Source organism: Sceloporus occidentalis, unplaced genomic scaffold (genome assembly GCF_023333645.1).
Source record: "Sceloporus occidentalis isolate IW3139 unplaced genomic scaffold, rSceOcc1.0.p SCAF_10, whole genome shotgun sequence".
Taxonomy (NCBI): Eukaryota; Metazoa; Chordata; class Lepidosauria; order Squamata; family Phrynosomatidae; genus Sceloporus; species Sceloporus occidentalis.
The window spans coordinates 16,039,923-16,060,928 of NW_028316990.1; positions in this window are offsets into that span (position 1 = coordinate 16,039,923).

The following is a 21,006-nucleotide window of genomic DNA, read 5'->3' on the forward strand; positions in this document are numbered from 1 at the left end:
CTTCATTTTGTTATGTCTTGTCGCTCATCTCAAACTAGATTGCATTATTGACTGAGCTGCATCATCAACCATTTCTTCTCTAACACTTATTAAGTAAGTGCCAAAATATAATTGAGATTTTCTCTTTCATTTCCAGATTTTCCAATTGTATAAGGTAATGAGAGAATTTTAATGCAGCTGTAACTTTACTACTGGAAAACAGAACTAGAAGATACCATAGGCTTTGTAATGGTGAAATTTATTTCTTTCCACTTTGATTTTCATGGGATATTTTTTAAAGTGTTGAAGGAATGTAAATGTGCTGTCTAACAAGAAAGAGCAAATATATATCTGCCTCCTCTTCAAAATTATGATTTTGTCAAGGCCTAGGTAGAGATCAAAACAGCATTACAAGTAGCATTGCAAGGTATCCCAGTCCCTGGGATTTGGGGGTAGGTCTTCTAGTGATGTCTCAGACCCTCCACCCAGTTATATTATTCAGCAAGTATATACCAACATCCATTTCAAATGCATACAAATTTTCCCTCCCTGTGGTTTAGTACATAGAATGGGATGAGAGAACTTGTAATGCAAGAAATTAAACTTTTCTAGTCTTCGTATAACCTGAAATATTATAGACATGGTGTAGTTGCATATCCTTCACATGTGGACTCCATGTTTCATAGGTATAGTTTGTTAAGTAGAAGCATATGTGATGGAGAGAACATATGAAAAATCAGTAGCTTATGGAAATCTATTATTTAATCATTAGTAGCGTGATGTAGAATCTATGATTCCTGAAAGATGGTTTCTCACTGCATCCAGCACCCTTCTACCATATTGCCATCCTGAAAAGAGCATTTGTAGCCTTGCTCTCCATGTCACATTTTCCTGTCATGTCTTTATGGGCTCTTCCAGCAGTCTTCAGAGTGGTAAATGTTGCAGGGGAGACAACCAGTCATGCTTTGCTGTAGTATCAGTATATAGACTATGACCAAAGATTTGCATTCTTAGTGTCTTGCTTGTTTACTCTGAGTATATGCACAACAGCATCCTCCCACTCATGTACCCTGGCAACTGGTTCCAAGAAGCATACCGCCTCTGATATTAAGGGTAATATGTAGCTGCCAGTAATAACTGTAATAATGACTAGGAATAATTGATAGCTTTGTTGCCTGTGCATCTATTTAATATCTCTTTCAAGCCAAACAAGATGTTGGTCATGACTATGTCTAGTGATAACAAATTTCATGGTTACAGCATTCATACAGACAAATCATCCTGCAGCATACAGTTAAAAAAAAAGAAAGAGAGAATGGATGCTTTGCAGTGGCTGAAAACCAGCTCCAAAGATAGCTAATGTGTATAGGTTTGTGTTTGTATTCATGGATTTTAGTGTTATCACTGATAGGTAAGAGAAGTCAGACTTGTAGTACCAACATCCATACAATCCCCTTTTGTTTCTTTTATGAATGTATGGTTGTTGTCCAGTAGCACATCCTAAAGAATCCCTATAAGAAGTGGAGTGAAAACTTTGCATTTGATTCATTTTACTCCTGGCTACTCTGAAAATGTTGCAGTTGTCTGCAGTCTGAGACTTATTTCAATAGCATTGGCCTTCAATAGCATTGTCTCATCTGAATTTACAAGATATTAATTAATCGCAGATTGAACTGGGCTCATTTTGCAATCAACAGCCCCTATTATGGCATTACGTTACTTGCTAAAGGTGTTCCACTCAAGCAAGAGATAGGGACGTTTGCAATGAATGTCAACATCTATCAAGAGAATACACTGAAGAGTAAACCATTTCTTGAAAGGTCTCTCATGCCGTTGCAGATTGGGGAACCCTAGAATCAATTGCAATTCAGCAAATCTCTCACATGGAATTGAGTTCCATCTTTTCGTATCATTAAATGATGTCAGTCACATGCTCTTTTACTGGGGATGAATTAAAAATATTTAAGAGTGGTATTTGCAGAAAGGATTGCAACAATATTGGTTCACCGTGAAGAATCTGTGAAGAAATGCTGTTGTTCCTAGATAGATCTTTTTCTTGTTGAAAGCCTTTCAGATAATTCAAGAGTTATTCTGATTCTAGCATTCCTCTTAATGTTTACAGCTGAATGTACCCCCTCCTTCTTTTGTATTTAGAGCTAATCATCTCTTTTTAAATCTGGAGAATCTTTGAGTCTATTATACATTTAAATTTATTATGTTGCTTCTTTCCTGAGTAGCTTTTATGTGCACTAATTTGTATTTTCTGTCAGGTTCATTCCCTGGAGTGTATGGAATTGTTTTTAGTAGACATTGTTGGTTTCTTTCAACAACTGTGCTTAAAGTAAAATAATAATAATAAAATAGATTGCTGTTCACAGTGACAATCCTTTCTCTAATGTAATACCCTATACAAATTTTCTTTCCTTGTTTCCTCCAAATAGATTTCCATCAAATTTATTCCGGCTTAATTAGATATGAACACTTATAATCACAATCACCTGGATGGCTCAGATGATTTCGCTTCACAAATTCAAAGCATGAAAGGGGAGGAGGAGTGAGTACTTCAGCTTTACTTCTGATGGCACTGACAGCCAGGAAACCTATACTGAGCTGAAATAAAACATTGATTGCTAGTCCTTCTCCAACTTTGGAAATGTCACTCATTTTTTTTCTGCAACTCAGCAATCTGGAAATTCTTCTCCTGAGGAGGAGCCTTTACATACATCTAAAATGTTGGTAGATTTCTAATGTCTTTCTAACATTAGAAAAAAAAATTCCACCACTTTGGTATTGTTACATTTCAGTTGCTCCTTGAGTAGTACACTACTTGCAGGAGCAGAATTCCCTTGCCTTCTCTGCACACTTCTCCAGCTGCACCTCAAGAACCAGGAGCACCAGGAAAGCTCCATGTGTGCCCTTTTATATGCGTAACATTTTATATGTTTAGCCTGGAGAAGAGAAGGTTAAGAGGTGATATGACAGCCCTGTTTAAATATTTGAAGGGATGTTGTATTGAGGATGGAGCAAGCTTGTTTTCTGCTGTTCCAGAGAATCGGACCCGGAACAATGGATGCAAGCTACAAGAAAAGAGATTCCACCTGAACTTTAGGAGGAACGTCTTGACAATAAGAGCTATTGAACAGTGGAACACACTCCTTCCTCAGAGTCTCCCTCTTTGGAAGTCTTTAAACAGAGGCTGAATGGTCATCTGTTGGGGATGCTTTGATTGAGAGTTCCAGCATGGCAGAATGGAGTTGGATTGGATGGCCCTTGAGGTCTCTTCTGACTCTATGATTCTACAATCTATTATTCTCTCTAGTGTGACAAATAAGATGAGAAGCTAAGAGAGTGGGGAGGAAAGAGATAAGTCAATAGATAAGTTAATGTGGGGTGATTAATTAATTATTTATACAGAATTATATTACATATTTCCACCAACATTATTGATCAAGGAAGCTTCTGATAAAATATAAATTTAAAAAAGTCTGCAAATATACAAGATGTACAATACTTTGCTATACTTCTTATAGGATATTTTGCTATACTACAATTGATTTCATCAGACAACTGAGTTCAGGCTGATTGAAACTGGGATGGTTTTTGTTGTTGTTTGAAGATGGTCCAGTCTTTACTACCCTCAATTACTAGCTCTGATTGCATCCATCTAAGCACTTCAAGGTACTATTCACAACTATTCAGGATATGATTCCTTCAGGTCACTCACAAAAGAGATCTAACACTGATTGTGAAACCCAGAAATGATGTGACATGATTAATAGTACTCATTACCAAAGAAAGATATTGAGGTGCAACAGATCATTGTTCTTAATATGAATGGTTGTCACTGCTGCACTCTCTTGGGTTCCTCTAAAGGGATTTTGCCTTTCAATGAAGGAAACATACCATTGATAATCATGGTGCGAACGTGTTCTTACATTTAGTTAATTTTTAAAATAATAATGCCTAAATAAATCAATTTTTCATTCCTTACAGACTAATGAATATATAAATCTGCCACTTATTGGTAAAGTATAACAATGCGGCCAACGCATTTTGCATTCAAAAAAGTTCTACTCTTAAGAAAACCTCGGTGCAATGACTCAGTGTCTAATGAACTGACACTAAAATATTCACTTTATAGAGAAAACCCATTGACTTTGGATCCAATAATTATCTGCATTTGATCTTTTGATGAACCCTAATTGGATACAGATGATATGGTAATGGCAGGAGCACCAGAGAAGGGTATAACATTGAAATTAGGAACTGATTAAAAGAGCCAGTTTCTTTAGCCAGAGATTTTGGTCTGATTGTCTGCTCACACTTTCAAGAGTATGAATATAATTTTTAAACTAGCACAGGTGCAAGAATAAGCTTGATCATCAATCAGTGATTTTGCCTAATTTCCCAAGTAATGAGAAACAAAGTTATGTTTTACACCATTTTTTAAAAACTTACAGTATTTTTAGGATCAAAAGTTAGAAAGTGATCCCTTGGGGCGTTTAGCTAGATTGCAAACAAGACATAGTACATTAGAGGTGTGTAAAACTAATGACAGCTTTGGAATGACTTTTGGAATAATTAATTCACATGAATGCCCACTTTGTCTTCCAAACATTTCTAGCTGTTACTTCATACCACAAAAGGACTTCCTTCTAGGGACAGAACGCATGCAGAGACACAAGAACACAAGAGTATCGGCTACTGAATTATTGGGAATTCTCCTTTGGGAAGAGATATGGGAGGGCAAAGATGAAGCCATTTTACTTTCAGGTATTCCTAAATCATATAGCATGAACTTAAATGCAATGTGAAGGCAATGGTTTGGCTGGTTATACTGGACTGCGTCCCATTGTTCCAGTTAGAGTTGGCAGATTAAACCAATGGGGTTCAGAAAAGTGCTGCTTTAAAAGTCAGTAACTGATTCAATAGATCTGCTCTTGCTGAGACTATGGCTGCATCTACACTGCAGGAATAGTGAAGTTTGGCAACACTTTAACTGCCATGGCTCAATGCTACAGCATTCTGGGATTCATAGTTCATGACACAATTAGTCTTCTCTGTCAGAGAGTTCTGGTGTCACAACAAACTGCAATATCCAGAATTCCGTAGCATTGAGTCATGCAGTTAAGGCTGTGTCAAACTGGATTATTTCTACAGTGCAGATGCAACCAATAAACTGGAATGTACATAGGAACCTTTAATTTGAAAAGGTCCTCTATCCTTTTCTTCTCTGCCCCGGCTTCCCATAAACATTAAAATATTATCTGCATTGAGGTTCAACAATGTATGATTGATTTCTTTTTGTCTCCAATAGTTGTAGAATCTGTGACATCACAGCAATTGAACCAATGATTTCACAGTAGTTATGTGACAAGACACAGCTGCCATGTATTTTATATTTTAAGATACAGCGCTCATTAGATTAAACTATATTTTACATATACTGTCTCTGTGTATAAGTTTCTAGTTATAAAATATTTTTTAAATCACACCAGCTAGCATATCAAGGAACTGCTTGCAATATACTCATTTAATGAGATTTTTATTGCCACATTTAAATCATTGCCATTTGCATTTAAAATTGAACAACTGATTGAATGTATTTCAAAACCATTTTTCCCTGCGCAATTATAACACCACTGGTCTTTTCTTTCTTTATAGAAGCAAAATAAAGACTTGGGGGCTATACAGATTGCCCCAAAGGGGTGGCATGCATCTGCCCTTTTCCTGGATGGATTGGGATCACAGCAACCTCACCCTGGGTCTCTGATCCAGCCTCTGGAGAGCACAAAAAGGAGCCACAAAATTAGCTCTTTTTTGTGCCCTTCAAGGGGGGCCATAGCCATGGTGGCGCAGCTTTATGATGCTCCTTCAGGGCTGCATCATGTGGATGTAGTGCCAGAGGTGCATCATGATGGCGTGTGTCATCTGGACTGGCGCGCACCACCATGGCGCCATGGGATGGAGTTAGGGCATCCAGTATCAGAATGCTGCGCCCTGACTCTGTACACAGGCTGACGCTTTTTGCCAGTCTGTATAGGGCCTTGTTCTCACATCATAGCCAGAAAGCTGCATTGACAGTGAAAGCAATTCAGCATCTAAACTGGTGAAAGGATGAGAAAGTAATCACTAAATGTGGGACAAATGTGTTTTCTTTTGTGTAGTGCTCTCTTTTGACTCAGTGGAACTGAGTTAGACACAAAAGCTCATCTCCTCATTGGCCCAGGCCATCATCCTCTGTCCTACAGCAGCACATGCATCATTGAAATTGTTGCTCTGAGATACAAACACTCTGGTTTGTTGTTCTCCTCTCATGCCTTCTCACCTTTTCCCGTCTCCATCAGCAACAACTTCTTATCCCATGTAGGGGGACATCAGTGAGGAAAAGTGGCTCATCCATTCTACTTGCAATAATAATGGTGGATAGATGGGTTTTAATCTGGCTCTGTAGCCCAATTATTATATCCCCAAAACAGAGCAACTGAGCAGCATATTCCTTGTACTGTTTTCCTTAACTCCACAAATAAAAAAGACCCTTCTCTGGAGATGCCAACCACAGATGCTGGCGAAACATCATGAATAAACTCTTCTAGAACATGGCCACATAGCCCGAAAAACCCACTTAAAAATAAGGACCTTTAGTTATTTCAAAGGGGGAGAAAAGTGTGGGCTATGGATCATTTTCTGGGGGTCGCAAAAATTCCTCTAATGATATTGATTCATTGTGTCTCCAAAACATTGTTTGTTTTTTCTCTTTAAAAAATATTGTCTCACATTAAGGTGAAAAAAGGCATCTGGGGTTGTAAAGCTACTCATAATAACTGTATTTGGATATGCCTCATTAGATGATTTATGAATCCCTAAACCTATTTACGATTGCCATCAGCAGTAATTCATCTGATTTGCTTCAGCAAGAACTTATTATATGTGCTGAAGCTCATTAACAAGTTTTCCCCCTGCTCTCTGTTTGTTCTCTCTTTAAGTAAAGAGTTGTTTCTCTAAAAAGGAAGTTGGTAGGTTCTTTTTTATAGTTTCCAAGTCCCCCTCCATAGTTTTGAATTAAATCAATAACTTTGGGGTATATTAAATTTCAACTGCTCCACTAACCTTTTTCTCTATTGTGCATGTTGTCTGCTTCATGTTGTTGATTTTTTTTTATTCAACGATCTAATTTTTCTTTAAAACAAGTAAGAAAAATATCTAATAATAAAGCTCATACTGTCCTTTTTTTGGCTTTCCTTTACCCATTTTAATTATGTATGAAGCTTCATAGATCTTACACACAAGTTGTGAGGCAAGTTGTGTGTCATATGCATCCTGTACAGGGCTCTGATATGAAGCTATGTAGCAGAGCTAGCAAAATGATTGATGTGCTTCATAAATGAAGCACATTGGGATTGATGTGCTATGGGCCCCAATGCATAACAGACCCCTGGTGAGTTATGGGACATTAGTGAGGACGATCTGGTGTGCATTGGTCTCTACCTATATGTTTTAGATGTTCTTGCTGGTATCCTGTTAGTCATCTTTGCAGTTTTGTGGTGTGTGTGTGTCTAAGCACCTCTGCTTTATAACTAGTTATAGTTATGTACCACAATAATTATGATGATAATAATAATAATAATAATAATAATAATAATAATTTGAATCCCGCATCTCCCTTTGTGAGGATGGAGGCATGTCTGGATGTCACTACTAAGTGGTGGAACCACCAGCTTGCAGTATTCTAAGTTTTAGTATATCTGAATAACAAAGGAGCAAAGACTTATACAGAAAAATAAAAAAGGATGGACAGCGTTCCTGGGATTTGGAACCATAGCTAATTATTATTAAAAGTAACATTATTTTTATTTTTCTTAAAAAAAATAACTATTCCAGAATTACCAGGACATGTTTGCAAAGTGTTATCCTCCAGATCTTCAGCTAGTTAAATCTATCCCCCCCTTCCAAATCTGGAAGTCTCCCCCATGTTTTGTCCTTTGCTCTACATTGTCACTCGCTGTCAAGAAAGTGCTGACCCACCCATTTGGCTTTTGTGACTCTCTGTGGGATCCTGACCTGCCATTTGAGACTCAGAAATCTAAAGGAGGAAAAGCTATTAAGTCCACAGAGCCACCAAATGCCCCTGACAGCCATTTTCTTTAATGCACATTTTCCTAAGTAAATGGAAAAACTATCAGAGTGACAAAAAGAGTCCCTGGAGACAGCAGTAGCATTAAAGATTGGGAAGCACACACAACAGCTGAAAAAAACCCAGCTCTTTCAACAGCATCCAGAGAGTGGAGGGGAAAAGCAGTGACATGTTTCAAATGCAAATGCTGGGGGGCGGGGGGGGGGGTCCTCTCCTCTTTTTGCCCTACACACACTTCCCATTGACAATCATAATATTAAGGGAGGAGTAGAATGGGGGAGAAATTAAATGGAGTGATATTTGCAGTAAAAGGAGGAGAGATACACTTAGTGCTTGCAAATGAATTCACTGTTATCGCTTTAGTTTCAAAGTCTAACAGGGCTAGCTAAAGATTTCCATTATCACCAGATTTTCCTCCGTCTCTATCTTCTTCTTAAAGGATACTCAAAACCTCCTATAGGGTTGGCATTAAAGAGAGCAATAAAAGCAATGTGTTTGCAATGTAGATTATTATCAGTTTACAATTTTGTCTTTGTTGTTGATAACTGCCCTCGAGTCAATCTTGGCCCATGGCAACTCTGTGGGCGAGACATCTCCAAGATTCCCTGTCCTCCAAAGCTCTACTTAGTTCCTATGAAGTCATATCTGTGACCACCTCAATAGAGTATCCATAGAACCATGTTCGCCCATCTACCATGCAGCCTTCCTTGCTTTCTACTTCCCTCCACCTTTCCTAGCATTCTTGGTTTGTTTGTTTTTTTCCAGTGAGTTATACTTTCTCATGATGTGTCTGAAGTACAACAATCTCAGTTTTGACTTCTTGGCTTCCAGTGAGATTTTTGGCTTGATCTGTTCTAGGACTCATTTGTTTGTCCTTTTGGCTCTCCATGGGATCCTCAGCACTCTTCTCCAGCACCACATCTCAAATGAATTGATTTTCTTCCTAGCTTCTTTCCTAACTGTCCAGCTAACCATACATGGTGGCATATAATAACTATGCACTGTGAGGTTATACATCAATGTCCCATCCATCCATTCTTTAAATACTAGCATTAGCTGCTTTCCAAAAGGCCTCAAGCAGAAAGTTTGGTTTCCAGTCTTAAACTGACTTCTGTCAGACACCCCCACATTTTGCTTCTTGTTTTATGAATTCAATAGCTGCTGATATTCAGTCCTGAATGTATGGACTGGAACTCTTGTTGCTCAAGTGTTTCTTGTTCAATATAAACAAATCAATAAAAAAATGTTTAAAATATGTATTTTGACTGTAGTTGGGATTTTTTGTGAAAGATTTGGGCTTGAGTGGAGGGAATTTGTAGGGTAAATAGAAATTGTCAGCTACTAAACATCCATAACTCATCATATCTCGTAGCCTGGTCATAGCCTGGTGAAATAATAATAATGTCAAATGAAAAGAACATTTGTGAAATGAACAAGAATCCTGAATAAATAAATGCAGTGGGTCCTTGGTTTGGAACCAGAAGCCCACAAAATATGTTGATGTTCAAGTCCCATTATATATAATAAAACTGAGTTCCTTATGCAAAATGGCAAAATCAAATTTTGCTTTTGGGAACACAAATATACAGAGAGACATAATGAAGCTGAGGATGACTGAATCTGTAGATGCAGAATAAGTGGATACTGAGGTCTGACTGTGTTATTCATACATACACACACACACATATATGCTCTCTCTCACACACACATTATAAAGATGGAGCTGCTGAAAAGAAGGAGGGAAGTAAGGGGGATGACTTTGTGCATGTGTTATCCATTTTGACTGCAGCTTATGGACAGTGGTGGATAAAATAGCATGGCCTTGCTAGATCCCAAAACTGGTGCACCCGGCTATGTTTCAGCATGGCTTCCATGTACCTTAATCAGGGTTAGCAGCAACAATGGGAAAACAACTGGGTAAGCTGGAAGTATCAACCCAGGCAGAATTTGATAGACGACATTAAAATTCATTATTTTTGTTATTATTGTGACTTAACAGATAAATTTAGGTCCCTGCTGCTGAATTTTCTGATCTAGCCAGTTGTCCATTGAAAAGAAAGGAAAAAAAGAAAAACAGGCAGTGATACTGCAAAACTCATTTTACAGGTGACTAACCAACTATAAGACAGCATTAACTTTTCCGTCTGCTGTGGTTCTGGCACTTCTTTCTAAGTCTTTGAGCTTTGCCAATTATTTTTTAACCTGTTTTAAGCTCATGTATTGATCCCTTTACCTTTGCTTTGTCAGCTTATTGTTTTTTTCAGGGCCGCAGGAACGTGTTGGGATGAAGATGATGCATTTATATTGGGTAAGTTTCTAATTCTTAAGCAACACTGTCAGATCCAAAGGATGTAACCAACGTTTATGGTATACACTTAACAAAATCTAAGCCAAAAACACAACACCTGTCTCCTTAAAATTAAATGAAGAAGTTAGGTTGCAATACTTCGAATGTTAAATGTAAGTTCCTTCTTTGGTCAGATAGATTGTTAGAAGCCAAGAACCTTGCACTCTTTCTTTTCCAAAGTAGAATGACAAAATGAGATACAATATTTTTGAGCATTGGTGAGGAAACCTTAGGAGAATTTAGAGAGATGCGATTTGAAGTTATCCTGCTTCTCACAAGTATATACTTCATTCGGGGAACCCAGAGAAAGTAACAATTCTGGCTTTTTCCACTGGACCTTACAAAAAGAGGGTTATTAGCTATATAAAAGCTAAAATAAACCAACCCTGAAATTAAAATAAATAAATAAAATAAATTGGTATTGACATCATGAGATGCCATTGAATGAAGGAACGAGGTGAAAGCAAAATTAAGAATCTCATCATCACCATCACCATTATCATCACCATTATTGTCATATTAAGCTTCTGTTGTGGAAATACAGTCCGCCCTTGCCTTACGCGGGGGATCCGTTCTGGACCCCGCTGCGTAAGGCGAATTCCGCCTATGCTTGAGCCCCATTGAAAACAATGGGGCTTGTGTGCGGTGGTGCGGTGGTGCCAGGGGCACGCGCACCCATTCATTTGAATGAGACGCGCCGCCCCTTGTGCCCCCACACGCCACACAGCTTGAGCGCGTACGCTCAAGACTGCATAAAGCACACCCGCGTATAATGCGGGCGCACTGTAAAAAGTCCTTCAATCAATGAAAAGTTCTACCCTTTGTATGGCCTGTTCACCATTATTAATGCAGTATCTGTTTCTATTGAGTACATAATGTAAAGTATAGAATGTATGGTACAATGCAGTTAGAAGTTGGCTCCAATCAGGGTTGCTACATGAGATGGTGCAGCAAGTGGTTAATGTCCTGGACATTTAAGACTTAATGTTTAAATCAAAGTATGTCTACCTTGAGGAGAAAGAACTTGTAGGAAATAGAAAGGGGGACAAGGTAGCTTAGTATAAAACTGTAGAAAGCAATAGGAGACAAACAACTACTGGGCAGCAGCAGTAATGGTTAAGAGGTGGGAGAAGGTTAAGAGGTGATATGATAGCCGTGTTTAAATATTTGAAGGGATGTCATATTGAGGAGGGAGCGAGCTTGTTTTCTGCTGCTCCAGAGACTAAGACCCGGAACAATGGATGCAAGCTACAGGAAAAGAGATTCCAGCTCAACATTAGGAGGACCTTCCTGACAGTAAGGGCTGTTTGACAGTGGAACAAACTCCCTCAGAGTCTCCTTCCTTACAGGTCTTCAAACAGAGGCTAGATGGCCATCTGTTGGAGATGCTTTGATTGTGATTTCCTGCATGGCAGGGGGTTGGACTGGATGGCCCTTGGAGTCTCTTCCAACTCTATGATTCTGTGATTCTATGACATGGTGGAAGAGCTGATCTTACAGAGACAACAGTGGTGGCACTATAGCTCATGAATGTTTATTAAAATTTAATCTCCTGATTATTTCTAAAAGCAGAACAACTGAGACAATTGCCAAGTGCCCAGTCAGATATGCTTCTTTTAAAACACGTTTTCCCTCCGGTTTTGTTTTCATTGGGATACAGTTACTGATGTTCAGAAGTATGCAGCATTCTTTCAGATGACACCAATGGCAACTGAAAGGAATGTTGAAGCAATTGTACAGCATGAAATGTTTTGGAGTGTGTATGTGTGTGAGAGAGGGGGAGAATGAAGGAGGAGGAGAAATGTTAATAGGTATGGTTCAGTATTATGGTATAACACAGCTTTCTAAAGGGGATTTCCCTTTAAGGTCCAAAAGTACTTACTCCACTCATGTTCAAGACTAGAGGGATTCCACGTTTTACAACTTCTGACGGTATCACCATTGTGAGTTCATCACAATTGACTTGGACTGTCCTTTTTTTTTAATTCATTTGTTTTCATCTCAGAATCAATAGGAATCTGCAGCCACTTCAGTGCCTTTTAGCATGCTTCTTGCATTCTCTACACCATCATCTTTTTCATCATCTCACCTACTGCTCAAGAGGAGAGGGAAAAATTCTTTAGCTTTTGCCTCCAGGACTAAAGACATCAGAGAATAGCAGTTGACCTTATGGCATCACTCCCATGGATAAATAATAGAAAGGATAGTTTTGACAGCTTGCAGCTTGAATACTCTCTCATTCAGAGCACAGTTTTTTCCCTAGGGATTTGAAATAGCCTACGAATCATGACAGTCTCCAGAATTTTATTGTATATGAATTGCAGTATTAGCTTGAGACTATTAAGTCTTGCATATTCATTCAAATTATGATGCCGATTCCATCTTGACCACAGCTTAAGCAACTGGAGCTGTATCTTCAAAGGATTTAGCTGAATGTATTAGAGTCACATACTTGTTTAATCTTTACAGATTGCCGCAAGCAAGTTTCCTATCTAGGAAACACAGGTGACACTGCAGTGGGTCTGAGGAACCACTGCATGATCAAGGGATGAGAAAACCAAAATGCTATTGGTTGTTTCAAAATACAAAATTCAAAAAGAGGGAAGGTTATTGTAAATGAAAGCAGTTCAGAGTGAAATTCTAAAACTAGATGTGTTGAAGAACTCAGCGGGAATTAACAAGTGCTCCTGGAGATGTTTCATTCTCTGATCCTGTGGTCACCTTCAGTATTCATTTCCTTAAAATAACATTCCTCAGAGTTTTTATTGTGATCCTCAAGATGCTGAGGATGCAGCTTTTAGCTTTCCTAACTGCTGGTTATACTGGCCAGTACTGATGGGAGCTGCAGTCAAACAATATCTGAAAGGCCATAGCATGCTTAGTTATGACATACAGGGAAGACATATCCATCCACCATTTGGCCGTTCAAAGTCACTTCAAAAAAGCATTGCTTTACAACGCATATCTTTCAGGAATTTTGTTTGATTCACTCAGAAACCAAGAATCTGGTGACTTTTGCATATGGGCAAAAGAGAGGGGAGCATATTGTCAGTGTTGTACAATTTAGAGACAATTTTTAGACAATATTGCTCGATGTCGCTATAATCCCGCCATTATCCCATTAACAAAGAAGAGCTTTACTTTACAGTCACTTTCTATTCATGGGAATTTCTTGTGAACAAAAACTCTCAGGGGTTATTCATACAGTGAAAAAAATCCCAGATGAACATGAGATTGATCATTGTTATTCACTTACATTTTGAATGTATCTGCTAAAGTTTTTTAAGGGGATGCTCCAAAACCTGCAAATCTAAGCTTAATCAATTTTGGGATTTTTCCCCCCTAAAAGGTTTGCATTGTTGGCTGTGTGAATAACCGATGCAGACAGACCTGGGATAATTGGGGATAAATCTCTGCATGCCTTGAATGTGTTTTGACTACATCTGCATCACTGACTCCGTCTTTATTTGCCATGTTGACATGTGTGAGCAACAGAACTCCCAAAGATGCGCAGAGATAGTTTTTTTAAAAAAGAGCAAACCAGAATTTGTTAGTGATATTTCTAGATATACTTCTAGATGTACACATTATTTTGTGTGCATTTGTCCCCTTCAAGAAAACATCATGATCTTTGCTAATTTCCAGGACAAAATGTATTCCACTCGGAGTCTTAATAGCCATGAAATAGGTATATCAGGACAGAGATGAATCTCCCAAATATCTAATTGAATTAAATGGATGGATTGTTTGCTAACTGCATTTATCCCCCCCCCCCCCCAAATAAAATCAACACCTTGACATCCAGGGAAACTGAAAATGTCATGTAATTGTATGCTTCTAGAAAAATGAAGACACCAATATTTTGATTTTATATGTCCCATAATATATGTATGTCAGACCAGTTTATTTCTCCAAAGATTAACTCAGTTCTCTGTTCTTGAAGAACCATGCTGAGCAGCTTAGTGGGGTTAAAAGTACTCACTCTCCATTTCAAGATGTGCATGGAGCATATTTTCCTTACTTGTCTCGGATTGGCAATACATGACATTTTCATATCTGCTCACGTACAGAAAGTCAGCATAGATTCTCAGATAATCAGCCTGCTAAAGGTCATCTTCCTAAAATAGGCAGTGATCAACATTTTGAGAAAGCATTACTTCTAATCAATATTTGTTGGGCTGTTGGAGATGTTTTAAGCAGTCAGGAAACTTAGATGATTTGATTTAAAAACAGACCTTATTTTAAGTTTCCTTTCAGAAAGCTGTTTGACAGTAAAAAAATATGTCAACTAAGGTCCGTCTTTTAGAAACAAACATATAAATGATATGTCTTCAAACAGTGGGATACTCCAAAAGATGTTCAACTTTTCATGTATTGAATGCATTGGTGAAATTTCATAGATGTTTGAAGATGAGAAGTAGACATATGTGGTGTTTCATTTATTCTCTATACCTTTCTTTGCAGATTTTACCTTGCTGTTATCTTCTTTTACTCTGTAAACCCCCCCCCCCATATATATATTTTTACCTGTGCTGATCTATGACTGTAATAAAAGATGGACTGAAATGAAATTACAGCAGAAGGACCAGGAGAAATCTAGACTTGGGCAGCTACAGATCTTTAGCTCAATGCATAGCATCAGATGTCCAAGTTCAACTTTGTTGGGCTGTTTTTCCACTGTCCCTGCCCCCATCTAAGAGATAAATGGGGCTGCTGAAGAGAAGACCTTGTCTTTGGAGCAGGCAAAGAAGGGGAACAACAAGGAAAGCCCCCAAGGATGAAATGGAAGCTAGCAAGCTCTCAATTCCTCCCTTCTCCCTTCCAAGCAGAACTTGGATGGGTACAGATCTCATGATACTTCTGCTGTAAATCCAAGCAAGCCTCACACAGCTCCATATCTGAGAGCAGGGTTCTTCTAGGCCATGAAAGGGGGTGCTGGTGGAGGCAGACATGGCCAGGTTAAAGCAGAAGGACTGAGAGACCTGTGTCCACCTGTGTTTGGCTCAGAAGACTAGATGGGGAAGGGGTTCTCTAAATCTCAAGAGGTAGCTACCATTCAATAGCTCCCCATTGCTGATACTGTTGCCACTGCTGGTGGGGCTCCTCTCCAGGCATGTGCACTTATGTGCATGTATGATCTTTTCAATGACTCTCTGGCCAGCAGGGTCAACAAGCAAGTGAGCAATGTCACCTATGGGAAAACTGTGACAACACAGGGAATCGAGAAAGACGAGGAGGAGGAGGGCAGCTGAGAAGTGGAAGCAGTGGCAGATTGGGGAGTGGGAGGGAGGGAGATGTCAGAGGTAGCCTGGGAGTAAGGTGGAGGCATAGTAGTAGTAGTACTAGTAAATATTTATTTGTATCCCACCTTTCCCTTTTGAGGATTGAGGCGGGTAACAGCAGAAATTAATGCAATACAAAAAAATAATAACAAGAAAAACAATATCCCCATACCCCCCAACCCTTCCACCCTCCCTTCCTTAAATATAAAATTAGAACAATAAAACCATATAACTGCAAGCAACAATTAAAACAGTTATAGTGTCCAGGTGGGAGAAAGAAGGTATGGACCAAAGGTATGGCCTGGGAAAAGATATAGAAAAGAGCAAGGAGAAGGAGAATAATTTTTGCAGCAGTGTTGTCATCCTAGGAAGGAAAGGGGGGAATGCTTCTAGACCATCAGCAAAGGCAGCTACAAACTCCAAATAATCAAATCCACCAAAATGCATGCAATTTGAGGGCTGACTGTAAGTCTCAGATAAGCTGAACAGGATTTACTTCTGCTGGGAATACACGAACAGGGATAGGGATATGGAGAAATTTCTGATTCACATCTAGATACCTTATTGAGAAATGCACAGTCCCTAGAGACTGATGAAACTGAGTTAGAGTAAGTCCCATATTTTTCATCAGTTTCCACAACTAGAACACTGTGCAAAACTTTATTATTATTATTTTGTGAAGGAACCCATACACAAGGGAACACAGAGCAAACACAAAATAGGTAGGTTTATTTTACCCATTTATTTATTTAATCAAAATATTTGTATCCCACCCTAGATCATACGATATCAAGGCAGCAGACTATAAAATCATTTAAAACATTAAAAAACAACAACAGAAAACAGAAAAATCCCCAGACTGAAAACATATTGAACAATGTACACACAAACCCACCTTTACATGGTACTAAATTATTTTAGCTGGTTTTAGTCTGGTTATTATTTTTTCTGTTTTGAATTGCTTAGACTGATTTTGTATCCTGCTTCCCTTAGATCATGTGATTATATATATATATATATATATATATATATATACACACACACACACACACACACACACACACACACACACACACACACACGAATTCTGGGAACTATAATTTTGTGTGACATTTAGTCTTCACAATAAATTACAATTCCCGGGATTCCCTAGTACTGAACCAGGGCATTTAAAGCAGTCTCAAACTGGGTTATTAATGCAGTGTGTTTTGGACCTGAGTGTGTTATCACCAGTTTAGAAGCTTGAAACTTACTTGGAGTCCACTTTTTGCATAGAATAGAGTTAGAGTGCATTTGCTCTAATGGAATAACTCTGCTAGATATTAGTTTCAGATTTAAAGTAGCACTGTATTATTACTATATGAAATTCCAAACCTACTAAAAAGGAGAAGATTAGTGATCTCTTTCAGTCCATGTAGTCTCTGATATGGACATGTGGATAATAAGGCATTTAATTCATCTATTGAAGTTACCTTTTGACTAGGCGCAACATTTTTCAGAGATCTTTCTGAGCAGCAAGTTTCAAATTTTGCTTGTAGCAAACTTTAAGTGGCCACTCTAGCCTTTGTCTATCTCTGATTTTCATGATATTGCAAGATGTTTGCAGATATTGGAAGATGTTAAGGGTAGTTCCTGCTCTGTGTTTACTTGTCTTTGTGCTTCTTAACCTACTTGCATGCTATAGACTTCATTGCACAAAGGGTGTTTACTGATTTTAGGCCTTCTGAGTCTGATTAAAAGAAGCGTGATTGAGCAAAATTAATACGTTCCTACACTCCTGGTGGCTGAGCAGTATGTTTGGAAATTCAATTTGAAGTTTAGTTAGGGATAAAACAAAGCTTTATGCCATTTGCTAATTTGCTAATGATCACCTTGAAACTTTTGTAATGAAGAAAGAAGTCAACTGAACGTTAACCCTATTAGCGTTAATGGAAAAAACTTAAACACCAAACCGTTTCCGGTAATTAAGCAATATTAGACTTGCAAAAGCCATCGCGTCTACAATTAAGATGCAGATGTGCATCTTACTATGGAATCTCTCCCCTATTTCCTTGCAAAATTTAACAGCCTGATGCAAAATTGTTGAAATGTACCATTATTTTAAATACCACACATTGCTCAATCATTAAACACAGAATTCCTCAATAATTACATAAATTAAGTGTACAGTGTTGCAATTTACTCAGAATTTGATCAGTTACTTTCTGGAGCACAACCACAAAATCCTCTGGCCAGCAAATCTACTGGGCATGCTGGGAGTTGTAGTCCAACAGTGCAATCATAACTCATTTATCATCCAGTTCCTTATCCATTGGAGAGTACGGGCTTGATTTGCTTTTGAATGCATTTGTCTTTTTGACAGTCCAAAGTATCCCTAGAGCTTTCCAGCACCACATTTCCACTGAGATGATTCTCTTCCTCTCAGCTTTCTTCACTGTTCGGCTTCCACAACCAAATCAGAACTATTGTAAGATGAACAACTGTGACCTTTGCATGCACTTATCTATCTTTACACATGCACATATTCCACATGGAGATATGTATTGTTCTTCACAGTCATGCATTTCACATTGAGTAGCACAGATTATTATTATTATTATTATTATTATTATTATTACTATTATTATTATTAATTCTCTCAGTCCCCCTACCATTTCTCTCCATCCCACCACCATCAGAAGTATGGTTGTTTGGGACATGAGAGAGCGCATTTTAATGTACTATTTTGGTATGCTTTTAATTGAGCTGGTTTTAAATACTGTTCCCAGTCTTGGGAGAAGGGTGGGATGATGATGATGATGATGATGATGATGATGATGATGATGATGATGATGATGATGATACAAAGCCACTATTTATTCATGTTGTTGTACAATCATCTTGTCCAAATTTCTGGGATGATGATGATGATGATGATGATGATGATGATGATGATGATGCAATGTCACTATTTATTAATGCTGCTGTACAATCATCTTGTAACTCTCTGTCCTTGATGTAGACTCTTGTCCTAAGGTTGCAATATTATACTCTCTTATGTTGTAGAAAGTTTCACTGAATGCAATGAGACTTGTTCCAGATATCAGCATTTAACTCCCCAAGAGTCCCAAATTATAGCTTGGTTTAGCTTGACAGGGATAATAACAAATTCATATGAATTGGTTGGCTCCCAATTTTGGAACTGGCATGGCGGGAATTAATAGAGGTATATTAATGGAAATAAGTGCTCTTAAAAAGGGATGGGACTTAACGTGATAAAAATGTCAATAGATTTACTGTGTGGTTCATAGGTTTCTCATAACGTATAGCAAAGTCTGCTTTCTCAGTTCGTAATCATTACTTGAGTCTCCTTGATACACCAATTATGGACCTAACACCTTTGCTTGATTCTGTGGCTCTGAACTTCAATTCACTTGACCAGCTAGGTCAGTGAAAATAAATGATTTTTCTTTGAGTAGATTTACCTTGGGTCTCTTAATGGTATCATTTCAAAACTTTGGTCCAAGGACACAATATTACAAGGCAAGGGCGCATTAGAGGATAAACATTACGGACTGTTTTCTTGTAGATCTCCTCTCTTTTCCATGATAACCAAAAACACATCTCCCCTCTCTAGAATTTATCTCAGTTCAAACCTTCTTTGAGGTTAAAATGAATGTTTCTGGCCAGTGTACCTTTGCAAAAGATGAATGGGATAAATCTGTAATACAAAAAGATGGCTGAAGTTGTATGTCTCTCCACATAACAAGCTTCCTGGAGATTTCCATGAAATCTGTTCAGCCCGAAGTTAAAGGATTCTTTCCCCCAAGTCCTTTAAAAGGAATTGTTAACACGATAGTCATCATTTTGGCAAGTCATACTTTATCATTAGTAAGGCATGTGATCCTGACAGATTTATTCACTTTTGAAATCAAACAGATTTATGTTGTTTTAGAATCATACTGTTCTGTGGTTTATATGCTTTTAAATCCACTGCGACCATTGACATTTGCATCTGAACTGAAAGTCTTGAGTTGGCCCAAAGTAATAGGAGACATGTGAACTATAAACCCCAGCATTCCTCACTATTAACTATACTAATAACTATTAGTATTAACTATACTAATAGTTTCAGCCACTAACAGTTTCAAATTCGAGACATATTGAGACATACTGAAGATCTAACCCAAAATAATATTTAACCAATTAATTAATCCACAATTACAAATTAATATTGCACCTTCATTAGAACCTAAATAAAAAGGCTCCAATCTTTTATTATCAGGAATGGATGCAGAAATGACCAACTCCTTATCATGTGATATATATATATATATATATATATATATATATATATATATATATTTCCAGTTTGTACTATTTCTTCTCTCTTTGACATTTTGCATGTCACATGGATTGTATCCTTGGGGGAAACAAATAAGCTTTTCTCCTGGAGTGCCAACCTTCTATTAAATAATAAGATGTGTAGTGTTTGAATACAGGAGAGCTATACAGTTGTTATAGCAACTGGAATTTAAAAGGAAGCCTACAGTTTGGATGGGGCAGCTGCTTGATTCCCAAACAAATCCTTCACCCCAGTTACCCCTCAAAGGAATGGTTTTAAGTTGTTCTTGCCAATTGCGAATGGTAACTTCAAACAGAGAAGCTTAACAAAAAGCTCCAGGTTGGTCTGGTCAATGGGAGCTTCTTTTTAATCATATTTAGAAGAATTATTGTTTGAAAGGCATAAGAGTCATCCACTTACATTTGATTTTCATTAATAGCCACAACATGGAATTAGTGGGTCCTTCTGTGGTAGATAAGCTTCTGGTTTGCAGAGCAAAATATATAGGGGAATTTACACACAGCCACATGTTACTTTTACAGATGCATTGTGAGGTAAGAGATTTTATGGCCTTTTTTCCCCCTGATGTATTGCCAGAGATATGCAATATATTTGAAAATATATGTAAACAGGTGATTCTTTGTTCCTGGATGTATTTACTGGAGCTTGAGGTCTTTTAGCATTTAGCTCTGGGCTCAGTCTGTGTAATAAATGTCTTGTGCCTAGTGTTTCTCTATCAGGACCCTATGAGAAGTAGATAGTGGTTCCATCATTAAGAAAAACAACAGCATATTTTTGGGTTGGAAATAAGATTTTTTTAAATACAACAACAATTGGCGAACAATTAGCAGCATGGTTTGTATGCTGTTCCAGCTTTGCACAATTTATTGCCATTTTTAAACTTATAAAGATGCAGAAGGAATCCCCAAAGGCAGAATTG